The 15,890-nt window shown below is 38.2% G+C and overlaps 1 long non-coding RNA gene across 1 annotated transcript in view; it reads right to left on the bottom strand.

The window, feature by feature from the left end:
• The window catches only part of LOC136826789 (uncharacterized), a 92,108-nt gene that overhangs the window by 28,085 nt on the left and 48,133 nt on the right, over positions 1-15,890 (bottom strand). Inside the window, exon 2 of the long non-coding RNA XR_010849713.1 lies at positions 1,713-1,870. This is a non-coding gene — a long non-coding RNA (uncharacterized lncRNA). The remainder of the gene's footprint in view (positions 1-1,712; positions 1,871-15,890) is intronic.

Raw genomic sequence — 15,890 nt, 5'->3', positions numbered from 1 at the left:
CCCAACACCGAACATTTATTCGTGTGTAAGACCCTACATAATATAAGAGAACAGGGCATTACTTTACAGATCCTGAAATCCCGTAACAGAAAACTGGGGGAATACGTAAGACTAGCCTTGAAAGAGGAATTTTATGAACCTGGGAAGCTCTCGTTGTCAAAGCCAATAACATGGCACTGCCTCAGTAACAGGAGAGCTGAAAGGGTGAGGGTTAAATGCAAAATAGAAATTTATTTGCAATATTTAGTAAAAATTAGTTTAGAAGCATCTTTAACTTTCTGGGGTTCTTGTTGCAGACAAGGGTAAGAGTCAAGGATTAAAATAAAAAGTCTGATGTACTATTTAAGTAAAGCTACAGACGTTTAAAACTGTAAATAACAAGGGAATTCAGTTTCAGTTTAAATAATGTAATAACAGTATGAAAGAGAAAAGCTATAAAGTAAATCTTTTTCGAGCGAAACAGCTGCGTATTGTGCCCGCAATTGTGGTTGTGGAGTGAGAGCTTAGGAGCCCTGAACCAAACCTGGCTACAGCCATCTTTGAGAGAGCGAAGCAGTGCATCGGTTGCAGAGGGTTACTTTGTTTTGTGACGTCATATGCAGAGTCGAGACATTCTTACGTTAAGAAGAACAAATAGCATAATTAAATGGAACTGAATTAACACGACGAAGAAAGGCAAAAAGAGTACATCACCAAAAGATATGAAACGTCACTTTCATGGCTGACACAATAGCATCAAAACTTAAATATTTTGACTTTGGTTTTCTCTTGACCTAAACTTGCCCATTGAAAGGCAAGCAGTGTTACCCAAATATATTAACTAATTCATTTATTTAATTTCCTTGGCTGAAGCGTTTCATATCAGATTTTGTCGTTCTCGGTGTTTTATCGAGATTTACTTGAGTTTAACTATCACTCAGAAATATGGAAACGGCAATTGCGATATCACTCATTACGATGAATGTTTCTCTATTCATTCAGATGGCATTATTTGGCTTCTTTTCCTTTTTTGAGTTCCCGAGAAGTCTTCAGATGGCATTTGCTTATGCAAAATACTCCATATTTCGGCACTTTTTCTCATCACTCCAAGGGGAAACTTAAGTCTTCACTGTTGCCTGTAAACATCAATTATGCCACACACACACATACCATTCACAGTCCACATTTCTTACTCACGACTCTTGGCTTACATCTACTGGTCTCTCCCTAACTTCTCACATACCTCTATTTCAAAATACTTTCAAACAGCCCAGGACAGAATGTGGTGGCATGAGTTCAACGAGGGTGCCCAGGAAATGATTGATCTGATATATATATATATATATATATATATATATATATATATATATATATATATATATATATATATATATATATATATATAATGTTTTCCATGAAATGTATAAAAATGGAGAAAAACTGTGTATATCAGTCTGTAGATTGTAAATATCCTTGGTACTGAAGGAGACTGGAGAGTGTCTGCAAGAAAATAGACTTCAGAGAAGATGGAAATGTCTGTAACATGTAGGGCCAAAGTAGTGTTGACACTTTTGGGAAGAAGGAAGCCATGGAAAGAGAGTCTACTTGTGGCTAGTGTACAGTATATATTATCTTTGAGGGAGCTGTTTTAATAAACTGCCCTTCAGTAAAATGATTAAGGCACATAACAGCGAGACGTGTGAGAGGTAAAAAGTCACTCTGAGATACCTTACCCCAGATGCGTCAATGATGAGCCCCAAGAAAACCAGCGGAGATATCAGCTTCATTTTATCAGTGTGAAGGACGCTCCATTGTTGTGTTTTTTTTGTTTTTGTTTCTCTTGGTCCTTATACATAGGTAATCTAAGTGATGTTGGCTTCTCTCTATAGCTCTGAAACAAGAAAAATGTGTAAGCAAACAAAACTGAACCGTGTTGTCTATCTACTCACCTCAGAGTTCACGGTTATTGATGTCTCAATTAAAAAGCTAGTTGTATCAGTAGAATTCGAACTGAAGTCTGTCGATGTTTGTTAAGGTGTCGGCTGTGCTTGTGGTGGAGCAAAGGATTTTAGTGACGCCTCTCTATTCCCCACTGCTGATAAACTGGCGCCATTCCCACGTAAACCAGGTAGCTGGGTTACGTTGGTCAGTGGTCCTCCGTTTGATGGAAGTTTGCCAGGAAGTCGGATCAAGGTAACTCTAGGGTCTGGTTCTTTGTGGCGTCTCGTTAGTGAAGTAAGAGGCGTTCCCTTTGCCAATGAATATGCAGATCAGAACCCCGACTCCCTGATGAGACACTTTGAGGAACCAGACCTGAAGGGTTGCCCAGAGCAGCCCCTCTGTCAGATGTTCGGTCATCAGATTGCGCCCAAGGACCCTCAACTATTGTAAATAGCTTCTGGTTCACATGGGATTGATACCAGCCAGTCTGTGATGAGTGCTTGAGAGGTGTCATCATAATCCTTTGCTTCAGCACTCTCTCTCCCACTGCCTTTGCATAAATATAGCCAACATCATCACCAAATGTTAACATTCACGTTAAAATTATACATTTCCCGTGCTTTTTTTTTTTTAATCACTTGTACAATTCCCCTAGTAAAATCAAAACCTCCCTTAGTGTGTTCACACCTTTCCATGGATGAAACAAATATAGGACGTGATCATTCTCCAACAGAGAAGGTAATTGTAAAGAAAATTGATAAGCCACTACAAACTGAATTATACTGATACCCCCACTATTTTTTAATGAGACATTTATAAGATAGGGTTTTCTTTAAGATTATTATGAATCTTATTATTACCATTGTATATTTATGTTATATTAAATAGACTGTTGGTATCAATGTAATCAGTTTATTATTAATATAATGATTTTATCATCCAGTTAATAATGAAGATAAGGAATGGTCCTCAGAAAGAACAGACTGCCATGAGTTTCCTTACAATAAGAGTTTCGTCAGCAATAAACCTGCCAAGAAGGAAGACCATACGCAGCTTCATAGTGAGACGACCAGAGGATGACTGGTAATGCTCTAAATTTTTCCAACAGTACCTGTCTTTACATTATGCAGTGTCAAGGTGGCACTTCAGGAGTACATGATACTATCTTCGTCGAGTACCTTCATGAGACCACTGGGTCATATTTTTAGATTCTCATGGGCTTTGCCCGAGACTGGTTCTCCAGTGGGAGATGGTAAATACTGGAACAACGTACGAGACTGGTTCTCCAGTGAGAGATGGTAAATACTGGAACGTACGAGATTGGTTCTCCAGTGAGAGATGGTAAATACTGGAACAACGTACGAGATTGGTTCTCCAGTGAGAGATGGTAAATACTGGAACAACGTACGAGATTGGTTCTCCAGTGAGAGATGGTAAATACTGGAACAACGTCCGAGACTGGTTCTCCAGTAAGAGATGGTAAATACTGGAACAACGTACGAGATTGGTTCTCCAGTGAGAGATGGTAAATACTGGAACAACGTACGAGATTGGTTCTCCAGTGAGAGATGGTAAATACTGGAACAACGTCCGAGACTGGTTCTCCAGTGAGAGATGGGTAAATACTGGAACAAATGCACGAGACTGGTTCTCCAGTGAGAGATGGTAAATACTGGAACAACGTACGAGACTGGTTTTCCAGTGAGAGATGGTAAATACTGGAACAACGTAAAGTAAAAAGAAGTTTGACACTGCGGGACAGAATGAAAATCAAAAGGACGACATCAGGGCGATTGTGATGTAAGGACGCTACAAAGAACATTTTGTGCCATCTAGAGAACTGCTGTGCAAGGAGTACTCTTGGCTGTTTCACTGTGTGGGTATCAGTGCTGATGGGGAGGCATGCTGAACTAGCCCTTAAAAAGAACAGTCACCTCTGTTCTTCCTTGAGTATACGAGTATACAGCTCAAAGAAAAGCGTTATCATTGTCTTTCAAATGATCATACCACTGATAAGTACTGCAATATAATATTGTGCACACAGATACCCTGTAGGGAGGGTACCCCTGCAGCGTACTGTATTCACTGTTAGATTTTCTTTCTTTGCAGACTCCACTTGGTCACCAATTGCATTGTTTTTGCCTTTATTTTCTAAGTGTTCCACATAGATATACAGACTCTTTAACTTTATCTCCTCCAGTTTTCCCCTCTTATATAACAACTAATTACGTGGAGGAGCCTTTTGTGGGTCTAGAAATGTGACTCAGTCGTCTCATTAAAAAACTTTATAATAATGATAATAATGCACAAGAATGACTTAGCCTCTTATGTATGGTTTTGAAATCAAGAAATAGATGAATATAATCCTGAGTGTACCTTCCGACAAAGGAACTAATCCTCCAAGTTTAATAAAAGCTATGATATAGAGGCTCTGCCACAGCCCTTCTGTTAAGAGCATTGGCTGTATGGTTATCAGCAGGCATAATACAATTAGTTCTGGAAACACACAAGCAAACTGAACCAAAAGCATGACCTAAAATTTCCTTTTGACCTTTGAACCTCTAAGTATGACCTTGACCTCACTTTGCATACTATTTTCATTAATGTATACCAAATATGAAGCCTGCTGGATGCGGTTCAGATTATTAGAAAGGGTTAATACTTAACTTTTGTTTTATGAGCATGAACTCTACCATGTCCTTTACTCTCCTTTGCATACTGGCTTCGTTTCCCTTTGCATATGGCTTCGTTACCAATACAACTGCCAAATTCAATTCTTTATCTCAAATAGTTTCAAAGTCACGGCCAAGGTAAAATTTTCTTTGAATGATCTTGGACTTGCAAGATCTGACAATGACCCTGACTTTACCCTCGCACTGCACACTGGTTTTATATGAGTTCAAAAATAAGAAAACTTACACTCCTAAAAAGTTGCATTTCTGTCTCCCAAAATTTGGAAAGTTCTTGCCAGTCAAAGGTCCACTTTTGGTGAAGATTTTTAAAAAAGTCACTGATAACTTTGCGGCATCTTGTTAATAAAAACAGATAAAACAAAGTTTGTCAAAACAACCTGTTTCCTATTGCTTTATCTATCACCATTCATCCTTTTCTGTCTTATGCAATGTTTCAAAGTTATCAGGAAGCCTCCTTTTCCACTTTTTAACTGACCATTTTCATTCGGTTGAAGTTGATATTGCCTTTTGTCCATCCTTCCTTTGCCATTGCTCTTCTTTCCATCACAATCATTTCCTCTAACTCTCACCGTCTTCCGTAAGCAAGAGCACAAGGGAACTACCGCAAATTCGTGCCCAAATGAGCCATTTTCTTTCCTTAGCTGGGCTTTTCTGTCCCAGGAATATTCGCTTTCCCTCCAGAGATCTTGACCAGGATTTGACCAGAAAGCTCTATTCGGTAAAGGGACGATATGTTGAACAAATCTACATTGGACGTTTTAAAAACCTTAAATGATTAGAGTTGATTAGTGAGAGCTAAATCGAGACAAGTACCGTCCTTGTAGATAACTTACAGAGAATGCGTTGCACTCCGAATGCCCACAGAAATACTCACTATTAACCCCTGACCAAAGTGACGTACTTACCAGAGTGAAATACTGATTGCACACACACAGATCTGAACAGAGGAATCACTGAATCAGCCATCATGACTGCGGGTCGACTGGTTCTTTTCTTGAAACAGAGTTGACACTTATCGGCTGATATGCTTATCAGTGATTTACAAATGTTAATAAAGTCTTCGATATCTTGGCAAGAAAAGACGGAGACCAAGAAATTTCTATATAAAAGAAATGTTCATTTTCCGCTATCAAGGCTAACCGTGCAGTAGAACAAGCATCACTGTGTGTGGAGTGTTCATCCATACGGAGACCTAAAACCGTCGGGCAGACCTAGGAAACGTTGGAGAGGCAATCACACGAACAGCCTGATTGGTGGTGGTTGCCGGTTTTGTGCAAGCTCGAGTATAGTGTTGACAGAAAAACGAGGCCTGCTGTTGATCTTTGGACTACGCCAGCCAACAAAGACTTCGGAGCGTTTATTTGTACTGAAAATCTGAGAGCCGGATTATGGCGTGGGAAGGGCTGAAGAAGAAGAAGAAGAAGAAGAAGAAGGCCGAGAAGCGTATAGACAAAGATGGCTGAATTGAGATGGCGCACAACAGAGCGAAGTAAGTTGCGGTGATGGCAGCGGCTCACAACGAGGCCCGGAGACCGAATGTGTGTGGGCGAGGAAGAGAAGAAAAAGACTTCTGTTTCCCTTCTCATTAGCGCCGTATGTGCCACTATGTGCCACATTTGCCACCCAGGTATATTCTGGGTTGTCCTGTGGGATGCAAAGACAATCAGAAGACGTCAGGGCGCGTCGGATTACTAGTTTTGTAGGAGGCAGATTTCACTGTGAGTCTGCTGCTGCTGAATGCCGTCGCCGCCGCCGCCGCCGCCAAGGATGCCGGTAGAGACAAGAGTTCTTTTTTTGCTCTTGATCCCATTCCTTTGATTTTCTCTTTCTTTTTCTCCTTCTTATTGTTCTCTTGCATCCTCATACATTTTGCAAAAATTAGTTCCTAGTTCCCAGAGGCGCGCGCTCACACGGATAGACAGACAAACAGGCGGACACGGACACACACACACACACACACACACACACACATATATATATATTATATATATATATATATATATATATATATATATATATATATATATATATACATATCTATACAGAATGATATATATATATATATACCTTCTTGCTGTTCACTAAGAGCTTTCGATGGATTTAAGAGTGTTCCATACATGAGGAACAACGATTTGCAAGAATTGTGCATAGTAATTACTTGCATCCCTGTTGATGAAATATATCAAGAAATCGACCGATTTTTAACCTCATTAGCATGCACCTAGGCCGTCTTAAGGGGATTAACTGAATCCCGTGTTTTAGAAAAATCGTAGAATAATATATTCCCACAAGCTAACTGGTATCACTTTAAGAGTATCTCAAATCTACGCTTTGCCATTTCTAAGCGAGGAATTGAGACAGTGCAAAGATTACTGAAAATGAAACTGTAAAACTAAATAATCTATTAAGCAAAAATATTTCTCTTCCAATGGCATATTTGTAGGAATAGATTAGACTGTACTGAGGGCAGTTCCTCTTTGCCATACGGACGAATGTTTATGTAGAATACTGAGGGCAGTTCTTCTATACTGACGAATGTTTATGCAGAATACTGAGGGCAGTTCCTCTCTCCTATACTGACGAATGTTTATGTAGAATACTGAGGGCAGTTCCTCTCTCCCATACTGACGAATGTTTACGTCGAGCACTTTTGAGAGTGCTTCCACGCCACAGTCAATCGTATCACAAACACACTGGCAATTTATCGATTACATGTCACAGACATGTTGAAAACAAGTCAACGACGGTAAGCGGAGGCTGAATGTCTGGAAAATGCTGGACAATAGTGTGAAGCACTAGGCAGGACTTTGATAAGCTGAGGATAACAAGTGCAGGCATTTAATGTATTTAGGCATTTAATGTATTTTTCAGAGTGCCCAAGATACTAGCTCCAGCTATTAACTTTACAACTGAACTGAAAAAAAGAGGCATTATTTGCCATCTCTAGATGTTTTGATCTTCAGAGAGCATCAAAATGCGCAACTACAGTTCAGAAAATATAAACTTTTAGTGTTTCTTACATCCGATTATGATGTCTGGGCAAATTTCAAGATTGCCTACAACCTCCACCCAAGGGGACATAGGCTATAATGGCATGGGTAATTATCTTGGAGGAGAAGTTGAAACCATTCGTCAACGTCTGATCCATTGGCCCTTTCTTCTGCATACACCATCGAGAAAAATATCAAGAATGCGAATAAAACTGACCACTTGCGTCCAAGAAATAACCAACAAATAGAATTAAAAAGGTAATACATGATTACTAATTATCTCAAAACCAAAAACGTCAATTTTTCATCAATAAAAAAAAAATCGGGGATGACGTCGTCAGTGTATTTGAATACACGTGTTTGTGTAAATATTCTGATGAAATTCATATTACGGGGAAACTGGTAGATACATTTCTCAAACCTTACCCGACTTAAATGGACGGTAATTTACGAAACGATTCACGCGCACTTCAAAGATTCAAGTCGAAGCAATGAATGGAGTGAGACTGTTTTATATTTTTTTTCTAAAGAGTATCTACCTGAAATAGAGGAAGAACTGGGAATCTGCCCTCACCATTCAAACCTACAATGGAAACCTGAGCAAGGGCGATATTATTAGCACGCCTCTCTAAAACTGTTGTCATCGAATCCGCCCGCTGGGTCGCAAGGTGTCAGCTAATGAGGGCTGAATTAGTCAGTGTCTTGACTTTTGCTGTGACAGGTTCAGTAAGGTAATTACTATTTATAATCGCGCCTAAATTGATGCTCTCCCCACCCACTTATCTCTTATAAATTCCCCAGTATTCAGGGCAGTAGGAGTATCACGAACCAGGATATGACAGTATGATTATACACACACACACACACACACACACATATATATATATATATATATATATATATATATATATATATATATATATATATATATATATATATATACATATATGTATATATGTGTAGATATATACTGTATATATATATATATATATATATATATATATATATATATATATATATATATATATATATATATATATATATATATATATATATATATATGATTATGCTTCCGTCGCTAGAAAACTTCAATTTAAGGAGGAGCAGGACAGCCAGCAGTCATGGAAAAATTGCAGACATTATTACATAAATAACGAAATTTGTAGGCTTCATGAACAGACGTAGACTTGCAAAAATGATTGCATAGTAAGGCAACTGCTTTTGGGCAGTAACAGAAGGACGTCTACGATTTATTATTCATAAAAAATTGGCCGATAGGCAATTATATAGACAGAGAGATAGACAGAAAGATCATGGGATAGATAAAGAGATAACGAGTAAAAACGAAGGAACCTAACAGATTAAGCTTCAGTAAAAACCAACGGACCAAATCAAGCCTTATTTCTGGAGATATGGGGCTAGTTCTGCGGCTTTATAATTAGAATGCTCGTAATTAATGTATACATGATTCTCGGTGCTACAAAATTCCTAGACTGAATTAGAAGCCGCGTTTGTTTTTTTGTTCAGAAATAAAAAGACACTGCGAAACTTACTTTTTTAATGCATAAAAGAAAAACCAGCAGTCATAATTACGAACACTTCCCGTTCAATTCAAACCGCTCAGAAAACGCCGCTTTCAGTGTACTCATAGCGTCGAAAGTCTGTGAAATAAGATGGCACCGTTTACGTTTTTCCGATACTGATTTCACGCAAGATTAAACGCCAAGTTCCCGGGTGGGCGACGAGAATATTAAAAGAAATGCAAGTTGGAAAATGACCGTTTGGGACAGGAGTTTGCGGGATCATACAGAGAGAGAGAGAGAGAGAGAGAGAGAGAGAGAGAGAGAGAGAGCATCATAATGGGCACTGTACTATTCTGGGAGTGCTTCAAAGCATAATACAGTTAGGAGAATATAAATTAATTGATAAGATTGTGGTATCTTGTTTTATAATTCATTTGCCAACTAACTAATTTATTAGGAAATTATTATGCTAAAAAGCCTGTTAGCTGAATGAAATATAGAATTTTTGATTCATAGCCATTATATATATATATATATATATATATATATATATATATATATATATATATATATATATATATATATATATACTGTATATATATACTGTATATGCATGCGTGTGTCTGTGTGGAGGCTGATAAGATGAAGTAAAAAGTGTACATTTCGTAACTATGGGGAAGAAGGACAGGAAGACTTAGTGATGGAGAGACGGTGTGCAAGAGGTATTGGAAGGGAAGGGCCTAGACGTCCAGGGAACGTGAGCGAGAGTGTGTTCAAAATGCAGGTGAGGGGCACAGTGTGTAGAGGCAGGTTGAAAGGCTGATGATCAACCTTCCGAATGGGTGTACGAAGCAGCTGGTGTTGTGGAAGTTTTCTGTACAGGAGGTACATCCGCTGTTCTACAGATACAGTATGGATGTGGCAGAAACCAATGTCTCGCATTTTCTCTGGGACAGATTCTTTTTCCCTTTGAGGATCAAAGTACCAGAAATTGTTAGCCTTTTGGTTCCTAGCAAATTTTGAAGGATGAGGTTACTAGCCCCACTCCCCCCTTTTTTTTTAACAATAGTTGTAGCCATCGCAGTCAGCTGGTGTGTAATTCACTGCTGAAGTCAAAGGAAGTTTAAGGCTCTTCAAAGGAACATACTGATCGGACTTGGTATAAATCGCTTGGTAATCAGTTTGTTGGTTTCATTTTCATCAAGTTTAGAGTCGTTATGTTCCTTCCGCTTTAACTGAAAGAATGTTTTACTCCTTCATTAAGTATCGTTGTAAGCTGCTACCGAGTTACAGTGGTGTTCGAACATTTCCCAGTAAGTGAACAACAATGCTCTACTCCGAGTTTTGGCTTTGGTGTCCTTAGTGATATGTGGATGGAGCTCCCCTGCCGGAATTCGTTTGACAGAGAGAGAGAGAGAGAGAGAGAGAGAGAGAGAGAGAGAGAGAGAGAGAGAGAGAATTTGTACGTAAAACCTCTTGATTTATTAATGACAACTTGTTGGAAAGCAACATTTCCCATAACTGTACACTATGCACTTTACTTTTTAAAAAATTTTGATAGAGCTTCAAACCATTTTTGTTGCAATTTAACGTTCACAATGTTACAACTTTTTGTTTTTTTAAATTTTGATTTTATAACATCCAACAATGGGGATATTGCTTGATCACAACCATGATATTTTATATATTATATATATATATATATATATATATATATATATATATATTATATATATATATATATTGCTACAAGTATTCACTTCTTGGCATCCCTTCATGCTCAAACTCAGGGAAATAACACCCAGATCAGGGAGCGCCCTTAAGACGCCTCCCTGTTAATTAAATGAGCTAGGGCCTGCACTTTCCCTCATTAAGCCTCCGCAAAGCGCTTAACTTAAGCTGTTTTTCCCCAAGACACTTTCTTCGGCTGAGCCCTCTTCTTCCCACACAGGATCTGTGTTCCCAGGCCGAAACGTGAAACTGCCCGAAGCCAGAATTAACAGGAATCGCCCTCCTCAGCCAGGACGCTTGAATTGCTTGGGGCTATGAAAGCCGGCGAGAAAGCAAGGTCTGATAAGGGCTGACACCAGTGTCGGGAGGGAAAAATTAAGTATACCTTAGTTTAACCAGACCACTGAGCTGATTAACAGCTCTCCTAGGGCTGGCCCGAAGGATTAGATTTATTTTACGTGGCTAAGAACCAACTGGTTACCTAGCAACGGGAGACGCAGGCAGTAGACTGACCCAGTAACAAGCCACTGAGCTTGACCTCCGAGCTCTTGCTCCGATCTCTTTTGTCTGGTCGTTCACCTTACCATCCGAGTGCTACCTGAAGTGCCACTTGTAGAAGGTCCCACTCGTCTGAGAGCCATTCTATTCTACAACCAAGGAGCTTCGCTTAAGGAATAAAGGTACTGTGTGGTGGAGTGTGTTCGGTCATTTATCTATTACTCTTATCTCATTTCGTTTTCCTTTTCCCCTTGCATTGTGCTAGACCTTGACATCTGTCAGTAATTTAACTGAACATATTCTGATGTTACTCCTTGAGCCGTCAGCATTCCATGTAATAGGCTAATTATTAGACTGTACTTCAGCTCACCCTAGTGATCGTGTTCCTTCTCCATACATTACAGAAGGGGTGTCTGTGAAAGCTGTAGAACATCTGTACCCTTCTGTGCCCCTACGTCCATAAATCAAGCCTTCTAGCCGATTTATTTATGTCTCATTAACTGAGTGGCACTCTTAACTTTGTCTACTGTTTATTTTCACCTGACAGTGCCAAGAGCCTAGCATACACGGCTCCCTGTGATTTATTCTTCTGATTTCTGTAAATTATACATGCAATTAATTCAGACCGGAAGTTCTCTCCTGAGACCTTCCCTTATTGAATTCTCACTTAGATAACCTTTATTTTATTTTTTTTTATTTTTTTTGGTATTACGACGTATTGGTTCCCAGTCAGAAGCATCCCCAACAAGGTAAAATTGCGATTGCACCAATACTGTAAGAATATATATATATATATATATATATATATATATATATATATATATATATATATATATATATATTATATATATATATATATATATATATATGAGAATGAAAACAGCGCTCGTACATAAAACGTTTTTATTCAATAATATCATGTTCTGAGCAAGCAATATCCATATATATATATATATATATATATATATATATATATATATATATATATATATATATATATATATATATATATATATATATATATAATCTTTTTTGTGTAGGTGGAAGGTGTTGATAAGATAAAGGGAATGTGAAGTGGCTGATGTTCACAGACACTACAGTACAGATTGGGATAGCGAAGATGAAACTGAACCAGTTAGTGAAATAAACTGAACTTTATTTTAGCTGAAAGTGAATATGAGTAACAGTAAGGTTTTGAAGGTAAACGGAAACGAAGCTTCATAGCAGGTATTTGAGGTGGGAGGAGAAAAGAAATGAGTTTCAGAATAAGCGAATCAAGGAAGGCAGTAGAATGTTTGTGGGAGTGTCCATGAACGCCAAAGCTGGCATGCATGGAGGGACTGTCATGCCAATTCTCCTTTACGGAAGTGAAATGTGGATGCTGAATACAAATGAAAAACTGTTCAAGTTACAGTGATGAATTGTTGCAGAGTATACGTGGCATCAAGAAAAAAATATATATCTTAGTTTAACCAGACCACTGAGCTGATTAACAGCTCTCCTAGGGCTGGCCCGAAGGATTAGATTTATTTTACGTGGCTAAGAACCAACTGGTTACCTAACAACGGGACCTACAGTTTATTGTGGAATCCGAACCACATTATGACGAGAAATGAATTTCTACCACCAGAAATGAATTCCTCTATTCTTCATTGGCCGGTCGGAGAGTCGAACGCTGGGCCAACAGCGTGCTAGCCGAGAGCTCTACCCACACCCTCCAATGAAGAACTGTGGCATCAAGAGAACTGAAAGGGTGAGAAATGTGGATTTACTTAGAACTGGTTATGAAGGTAAGCATAGGTGAAAGGATAAATCATTGTTTTGAGATGGTTTGGTCATGAGGAGAGGATGAGAGATAAGGAGATGGAAAAGAGAAGTATTAGGAGGAAATAGGAGAGGGAGACCGAGAGATCTGAATGGATCGGGAGACAAGGTTATCAGAAAGGAAGGGTCTCACTGTGCAGTGTACGTAAGAGCATTCGATGCGATACTGATGAGCCTTCACTATAGGCGTCTGAAGTGGCTAATGTGGAAGTTTTCTGAACAGAGGGGTCATCAGAGACTTGATAGTTAAATAAAAATTGTGGGAGTGAGCAGGTTTCGTCTTCTCCATGGAGTCAACTTGTGTTACGGGAAACTGCTTCATGATAATAATAATGATAATAATGTATATGTGGCATATCTTTGGCTCGGGTGTTAACCATTTTACTCCTGTTTCATCCTTTCACCAGCTAAAGTCTGTGATCTCTATTCTTATTCTTGTCCTGGAGACCCTAGGTTAGTTTCTTTATACCAGCGATCTTCACTATCAACCTAGAGAAAAATAACTGCATTAGTAACGTTAGTTGTATCTTCCTCTATGATATTGTAAGTTCTTTTATTAGGCCACCTCGCCTGAGTCTCTTTCCTTCCCTCGTGTTTGTTTATGAATTCTTCAGCTCCTCGATTTTCTCAGAATTGTAGATAAGATTTTGATTGAAAATTCGAATAGAAATTGAAAGGAGGAATTTTTCCTTTTCCACCTTCGCAATCTATCCAGGGGAAGCATGCGGTCAGCGCTTAACCACTACTCCATACATGCATGCTTGTCAGCGAAGTGGTAAAGAACCGATAAATAACATATGTGTCACTATATAGCCAACGAATAACATTGTGGGTTTGGCAGTGCACAGAAAAGATGGGGACCGAGTTTTAGTTGAGGAAAAGAAGTCACCAACTTACTGGAGACGACAGGAATTGATTGAATTAAAACTAAAATGTCTTTACAACAACAGCAGTTGACAAAGACCTAATCAAACTGTTCCTGTAATAATCTATTTCAATTAAACACATCTTGACATAGGTGTCTGTAATAGTTATAACACTTTCAAATGATTGCACTTCTTACAACTACAAATTGTATTTAAAGATGTAAAATCAAATGCAGACAGATAAAAAATAAGATTAATGATGAAGAATTTTCTTTCACTGAGGAGACCAGCTTTTCAACAAGATTACAGATACCATTAAGCATGTATCAAATTCGGGAGTTTTTCAGTTTATGGGGAAGTTGTTGTTACTTGAAAACTAGAATAAATGAGCTAGCAAAAAAAAAAAAAAAAAAAAATTTTCAGACCTAAACGCATACATACATCTAAGCATTTATCCGTACATTTCTCTTAACGAACGCAGGATGTGCTTGCACGAAAATGCTTGTATACAATGGACGTCGATATCACAGGAGGAATAACATGATGCTTAATCCTACAAACACTATCATTATGAGTATTCAGACTCGATCAACGTAACGTTACCGTAACTTTGCAAATAGTGACCTCGAGTCTGACAACGTTGGGAGAAGAAGAGGAATGCAAAAGAAATCAAGGCTCTTACAGGACTCCGAGCCACTGGATATTGGGATTGGTAATCAGGTAAAGAATTTTAGGTCCTTTCACGCATGCGTGCTTATTCGTATGCTCAAGTCTTTATGAATTTCAACGGCAGTAAAAATGAAATTATTGTTTTACCTTATCAAAGGCTTGTCTATATCTACGCTTTTGAAACTTGGGGATGAAATCAATTAGATGTTTTTCACTCCATTTTGCTTTATATAGTATGTACTTTACAAATAATAATAATAATAATAATAATAATAATAATAATAATAATAATAATAATAATAATAATAATAATAAATCTGCTTTCTATCTGTTTAGGTTATTCACGTCAAAGCGCTTCAGCAGAACTGTCATTCATTCCTTTGATCTTAATGCAAATTAAGAGGAACGTCCCTCCACTTTTAACAAAAATATGTGCAGAATTTTCAGGAACTCAGTGCAATGTTATATGAATGGGTAGCGTTGGATATCAATCTGGAATTTGTATGAATTCTGTATATTCTTTAAGTGTGGTTTTCCTATTTCCTTACAAAATAAAGTTACCTCAGTTACCAAGGTCTAACACGCTCCGTAGTTCTGTGACTAAGTCACGTATATTTACTTTGTGGCTAATACGCTGCTACGTCTGAGGTCTGTCCGCATCTAACATCGGGTATAATGCAGGCTCTAAACTGTCTCATTACTCTCAAGTAAAATTAACATAAAAAAACAAATACATTGTTATTAACCACAATAAGAATAATACATTCCACATAAGCTTTAAAGACAAGTTTAACATGAATCGTAAAATAAGTAACTACTTGGTTTCTCATCTGGTCTTCTTCTGACCTAGTTAACATTTTATAGCTTGTTTGATTATGAAGTTTGCTGGTTTTTTTTTTATTGTTATATTTATAAATCACCGATAGAATGTCTCTGAAAGATCGTCAAACATTGTGTTTACGTTAGGGTGACTCTTGAGATTTTCATGTGCTTTTAAATGTCATGTTATTTCTCTTTAAATTTTTTTTCCTGCTCTGTGTTGGCATGATCCAGTCTCGTACAGAATAGTTTTCATGTAGGATGCTTCGTTCTGCTTCTGTTATTATAGGTAACCGCAGCAGCAGCAGCAGCAGCAGCAGCAGCAGCAGCAGCAGCAGCAGTAGTAGTAGTAGTAGC

Source organism: Macrobrachium rosenbergii, chromosome 3, assembly GCF_040412425.1.
Source record: "Macrobrachium rosenbergii isolate ZJJX-2024 chromosome 3, ASM4041242v1, whole genome shotgun sequence".
In the NCBI taxonomy this organism is placed as follows: Eukaryota; Metazoa; Arthropoda; class Malacostraca; order Decapoda; family Palaemonidae; genus Macrobrachium; species Macrobrachium rosenbergii.
This window is presented reverse-complemented; position numbering and strand designations above follow the sequence as displayed.